We start from the raw sequence: 6,488 nt of genomic DNA, 5'->3' as shown, positions 1-6,488 counted from the left end.
GAGCACCATCAACTAAAACTTTGGCACTCAATATATTCTCTACGGTAAACCGTGCACAGAAAATTGTCAGTATGGCAAATTGTCACTGGGAAAATTTTCCCGTCAATTATTAACATAATAACAATACCTCGGCCCAAAACTTGTTTTGTGCAATGCCGGGAACACAAAGCTGGTTAAAAAGTACCAATGCCACTTCACAAACCATTTTGGCCCCCTTTAAATACTATCAAATGTACCTCAAGCCCATGGTTTTTTAAGACTACTGAAGGGACACAATGCAGGTTAAAATCCACCGCTGCAACTTCAAAAAGAATTTAAGCCCCTTCCCATAGCTCCAAAACATGGGCCCATGGGTTGATTAAGACTACGGGAGGTCTATCAAGCATGTTAAAAACCATTGTCCACTTCACAAAGATTTTAAACCTCCTCCATAACTTCTAAATCAACCCCGGGCCCATGGGTTGATTAACACTAGGGGAGGTCCATCAAGTAAGTTAAAAACCACCGCCCACTTCACAAAGATCTTAAGCCCCTCCATAACTTCAAAATGAACCCTGGGCCCATAGGTTGTTTAAGACTACGACAGGGCCACCCAGCAGGTTAAAAACCCCCACCACCATTTGACAAATCATTTAGTATCCTTCAAAATAAACCCCAGGGGGGATAAAGGCTACGCCGAAGATACCAAGCAGGTTAGAAACTACCACCATAACTTCAAAGAACATTTAAGCTCCCTAAACATACTTGAAAATAAACTGTAGGCCTATGTGTTGATAAGACTACGGCAAAGAAGCTTATCCAGTTTAATAATCATGAGCCACAGGGTCATTTTGAAGTATTTGGAGGGGTCTAAATGATTGTTATATGTTGGTAGTGATTTTTAACCTACTTGGCGTTTCTAATGGCAATTTTCTCCAGAATAATTTTCGTATAACAATGTAGGACATTTATAAAAATTAAAAGACTTATATTCTCCCCGTTTTGGCTCTTTTCAACAAAAAATATGTCAATTTTGTAGTAGTCTTTTCTTGTTATAGTCAATTATGGCTACTCTAAGTTCAATTTACAGAGGAATTCGTCGAAGAATACAAATGTTATCTACACTCCCATTTTGAGAAAAATCATTCTAGCTTGCTTTTTTGTTGATTAACGACACTTCTTTTTGTTAATATAACTATTATCACTTTTCAAACCCATTTTAATTAATTGATAAGATGACGTCATGAGCCCACTCACTCAGTTAAAATACAACATCTGGTACTAATATTACCATAATTTATTGTCTTTTTAATTTGGTTATTTTGCCATTGACCCTGAATAAAGTGGATACAATAAGACATTCAAGTTTCTCTTTTCTTTTTCTTTATTTTTTTAACAGACTTTAAATAACATTATTTGTAGAAATGGGACGATTCATCAGAATTTGAGAATCGGGTTTTTTTCTGGAATCGCTAACAGCTTGGAGAAAGTAATGTTTAATTTGCAATTCCAATTCCTATTTATTATTACTGGGATTTAACTGTTTATTACTTTTGTAAGACCTTAAAAAATACCTTAAAAATATATTTAAAAAATAAGGAATTTTTCATTTTTACTAGAAAATGGAATATTTGATTTTTCAAAAAAAAATTCAAAAAAATTAATTTAAAAAAAAAAATATATTTTTTCTAAATAACTATGTATTTTCGAAATACGTCTCAAAAAAATTTAATTTTTGAATTTTTTTTTCAAAAAAATTTTGTTTATAAATTTTTTTTTTAATTTTTTAAAAAATATAATTAAATTACATATATAAAGTTCTTAGAAAAAAATCAAATTTCAAATATAAAGGTCAGAAAAAATCAAATATTTCATTTTCTTAGAAAAATCAAAGATTTCTTCATTTGGGAGGAAGGCTACAACCCCTTAGCCGACTTCCTGCGGACGCCCCTGTACATATATAACTCTGCAACACATCTTCATTGTTAATCTTTGTCTTTCACCCATTAGCGATTACTTAATACTTATATGTTCTCTTTTTTGAAGAGTAAAAGAATATTGACAACAGCTTAAGGAAAATATAACAACACACACTTCAGATTGCAATTACAAAAAAATTGCACTCGTCCATTGTCATATTTTTTACAATTATATTCATAATTACATAGTTAATACATATTTTAAATGGATTAAAATGAAATGATGTTATCAATTAGTATTTGTTTATTAAAATGCCTCAATTAATTGAATAAGGTATTTTAAGAATAAGAATTATACAAGTTACAACTGTTAAAAGCCCAAAATATGAAATGATATACATTGAATCAAGTCTGAAGAATTTCGAGGTCTTTTTCTAATTGCATCTTGGTACTTGCTTTAGTAGTGTGGGAGCTTTGAAATGACCTTGTTGTTGATTAGGACTTATAAGACACATATCTCCGTGGGCCTGTAATAAACAAAAATGAGAAATATCTATAACGAAATAAAGCATTTAAAGTCCTCCTACTAGCTTCATTAGTCGTGATTCTTTGCTCTAGGAGTTTGGTCAGTGTTTGAGGTGCATTAATACCCTTTGTTACGTAAAAGATATTCTCAAATTATAATATCTACTCATAAACTGTTCAAAGCCAAGCAATCATGGTGAACACAACTTTCAAAGTAGTGAGTGTCGAATCAAATGCGTCCTCAGGATTATATTTTTGGAATATGTTTGAAAAAAAAAAATCTTGCCTTTAACTTATCACAAATTAAATTTCAAATATTAAATTGAAAAATCCTTAGCTATTCAAAAAAAAAATTCAAAAATTCACAGCTGTTAACAAAAAAATCGATATTTTGAGAAAAAATTTCGAAACAAAATTCCAAATATATAATTTTTTTTTTTGAAAAAAAAAATTCACAGTTATTTACAAAAAATAATTTTTGAATTTTTTGGAAAAAATTTCAAATATTTAATATTTTTGAAAAAAATTTCAAATATTTAATTATTTTGGAAAAGATTTCAAATATTTAATTTTTTTGGGAATAAAATTCAAAAATCCATAGCTATTTACAAAAAATTTAATTTTGAGAAAAAATAATTCAGAATCGACAGTTGATTACAAAAAATTTAATTTTTGAAAAGAAATTTTGAATTTTTCCCAAAAAAAATTTCAAATTTCTCTGCTATTCAAATAAAATTTAATTTTTTGGAAAAACATTTCAAAGTTTGAATTTTTTTTGGAAATAAAATTCAAAAATCTATAGCCATTCACATAAAATTAAATTTTCGGGGAAAAAATTTGAAAAATTGACAACTGTTCACAAAAATTTAATTTTTGAGAAATAATTTAAAAAAAAAAAAAAAATTCAAATATTGAATTTTTTCCAAAAAAAAATATCACATTATCGACAGCTATTCAAAAAAGAAAAAAATTGTGGAAAAAAATTTCAAATATCAAATTATTTTGGAAATAAAGTTCAAAAATCGATAGCTGCCCATTAAAAAAAAAAATCGGGGGATTTAAAGAATGAATTTTTCAAAAATTTGGATATTTAGGGGTGCAACAAATGCTGAGGACGTCCCTCCTAATAATTCAAAAACACCTATCTAAAATATTATCATTTCTACTTAGAGCCTCTTCATCAATCTTCTTATTCTGATATTCCTTCATTCCTCCGCTTCCCGTCCATCTCCTCAAATTGTAGCCGATGCACGTATCCTGGAAATCGAGGACGAAGAGACAAGGAAGCTCATACACGATAGTTTCATCTCTGGGAAGTCTGTCCTCTATGAGAGCCTCTTTCCAAATATAAACCTCTCCAATCTCCAAGTCGGTCAACCAATTTTTGAAACAAATATTGAGGTGGAGAGTCCGACGCTTGTGATTCAGGGCACACAGGTTCGGAAGAGTTCTGATGATGGGGATGGAAGGAATGGGAGTAGAGAGAGAAGGACTTTTGATGGTGTCACGACTGATTTAATATAAATAAAATATATAAGTAAATTGTTAATCGAAATTAGTATATATTTTATAATAAAATCTTTTTTTTTTTTTTGTGAAGTACATATATATATATCACATTGTAAGGTTTTACACAAGAAGCGAGTTATTGGATCCATGACATAAATATACCATGTATTTTGTTGTCAGCTGTCGATGATTCTTCCTTTTTACTCCACATTAGTTTTCTAAACTGTGAACAATTTACAATAATAGTTCTATTGCCCCGCGCGGAAAGTTCCAAAATTGCGACTCCACGTCTCTCTATATTATGTTGTTTGACGGTTGCTATTTAGATTTTGCTGGAGTTTTGTTTATCACTAGTCAAGACCCTTGCCTCGAAGTATAAACACGTTTTAACTACATAAAATCCCCAATATGTGCATGCTGTAAAATTTAAAGGAGTGTTCAGTTTTAGACGCGCACACCTGTAAAAATGAACTGTCGCAGGCGTTTTGTATGTATATACTAACGTGTTTTTGTTGGTGAGCGCTCCAGAGACTAAAGTATTCATCCGTCATCACATGAGATTATATTTTTTTTTCTCAAACACTTATTAGAATTTTTTAATTCTTGAGGGGATATGAATTGATATAAGTATTGAGTAGCTACGTGTGAGTGTACTCATGAAAAAGAGAGAGTAAAACTGGGGATTTCTTGAGGAGTTTTCTGAAATGTTATTAGAGCAAAGTATATCGGTAAGCCGACGCCTAATTACTCCAGGCAATGCCGGTTACTACCACTAGAAGTTAATAACTTAATAAGTGTATTTACTTTATATTACATACACGTTTAAAACCATTTTAAAAGGGTATTTTGGAACCCATTATGATGCAAGCAGAATTTTCAAAATGTTAAGGGATTGTAAGGACCAAACCTATTTTACAATATGTGTTGCAAAGGTTAAATAAGTGAAGTATTGAGTTTCTGTTTTGTATATGAGGATATCATCAGAGTACGAAAAAAGAATACAAAAATACTAGGCTTCGTTGTTAAAGATGATATAATCCAGTCAGTTAAACTGTCAGAAATCAGCGGCAATGGTTTTTATCCTACTTTATCTTTTCTGCAGCCTTAATCAACCCATGGACCTGAATTTTATTTTGAAGTATTTGAAGGGGCCTACATGTTTTGTGAAGTGGTGGCAGTGGTTTTTAACCTGCTGGGGGGACCTGCCATTGGACAAAATAAGTTTTGGGGCTAGGTATTTTGATTTTGGTAATAAATGACGGAAATTTTCCTAATGACAATTTTCTACACTGACAATTTTCTGCAGTGCAATTAGGGACGCGCACACCTGTATATGCCAGCGTTGATTGAATATTCCAATCTTACCATATACAGTAAATAGATATGAGCTATGATATGCAAAGAGAAGCAGTGCTCTGGTTATACATGCGCACGCCTGCAAAATTTCATAAATACGATTACATTATTATTCATAATATAATCAAATATGATTATGATATACATCAGAGGTGCACCCTGTATACATGTTTGATGTTATATGCACAAACTTGCAATATCCTGAATATGCAAAAATAAACTTTTGAATCTTCCTCCTCCTCCGTTATTTCTCCCTAGCAACATTTTTTCTTCTAAAATCTACTATTAAAAATTAGAAGGGAAGGGAAGATTGCATTAGCCAGTTGATTCCTTTGGGATTGCTTACAATTCAAATAAACATTTATGAGGATTCAATATGTTCAATAATTTTTGAGGTAGTTACATGAAGGGGAGATTGTATTAACCAGTTAATTCGTCTTGGATTGCTGCAATTCAAATGAATACTTTAGAGAATTGAATCTGTTCAATAGTATAATGGATTTGACATGTTACTTTGGTAATATTTTTCCTTGATTAATTAAGAGAACATCATTTTTCTATATTGGGTAGAAACATCGATACATTTCGAAACAAACATCACATCACACTTTGATTATCATCCCCCATGCGTCCGTGGAACGGGCAGGCTTATACTAGTTTCACCAATACGAATACATTGGCATTTCTTAGATCAAATTATGTTTATGATATACAGTGTGGTCCAGATAAATAGTGAAATTCTTTAAAGACTTATAACGAACGAATTAGATGGGATCCAACCATTATTTAATTATTATTTCAATGCTAAATTTAATGACATTCAATTATTTATAATGAGATCCGCATCTTTCGATAACCTCGGCCACACAGTGCCAGAAGCTTTGGCATGTCCGAGTGGCATCGTGCAGATCAAGCTTTGGCATTGTATGGGTAATGGACTTCTTCCAGGCCACCACAGACGAATGATACTTGGTACATGCCTTACTAAGTTTCCAGCATCGTATTGGGGAGGTTGGCAAGTAGAAGTGGATGTCATTATCTAGTTTGTTCGTTATGAACCTTTAAAGATTTTCTGAATTTATCTGGACCACCCTGTACATTAGAGGACACGTTAGACAGTGCACAGCTACACCACTAATTTGCAAATTGTGGAGCCTCCAAAGGAATATTTATGATACTTTTTTAATAGATAATTGATTG

At 31.6% G+C, this 6,488-nt stretch overlaps 1 long non-coding RNA gene across 1 annotated transcript; it reads left to right on the top strand.

Moving 5' to 3' along the window:
• The first annotated feature begins 2,504 nt into the window (after positions 1–2,504).
• Positions 2,505–4,014, top strand: LOC121126392 (uncharacterized). Its single transcript, XR_011782167.1, has 2 exons — positions 2,505–2,640; positions 3,594–4,014. It is a non-coding gene; the product is annotated as an uncharacterized lncRNA (long non-coding RNA).
• The last annotated feature ends 2,474 nt before the right edge of the window (positions 4,015–6,488 follow it).

This window comes from Lepeophtheirus salmonis, chromosome 11 (genome assembly GCF_016086655.4).
Source record: "Lepeophtheirus salmonis chromosome 11, UVic_Lsal_1.4, whole genome shotgun sequence".
In the NCBI taxonomy this organism is placed as follows: domain Eukaryota; kingdom Metazoa; phylum Arthropoda; class Copepoda; order Siphonostomatoida; family Caligidae; genus Lepeophtheirus; species Lepeophtheirus salmonis.
This window is presented reverse-complemented; position numbering and strand designations above follow the sequence as displayed.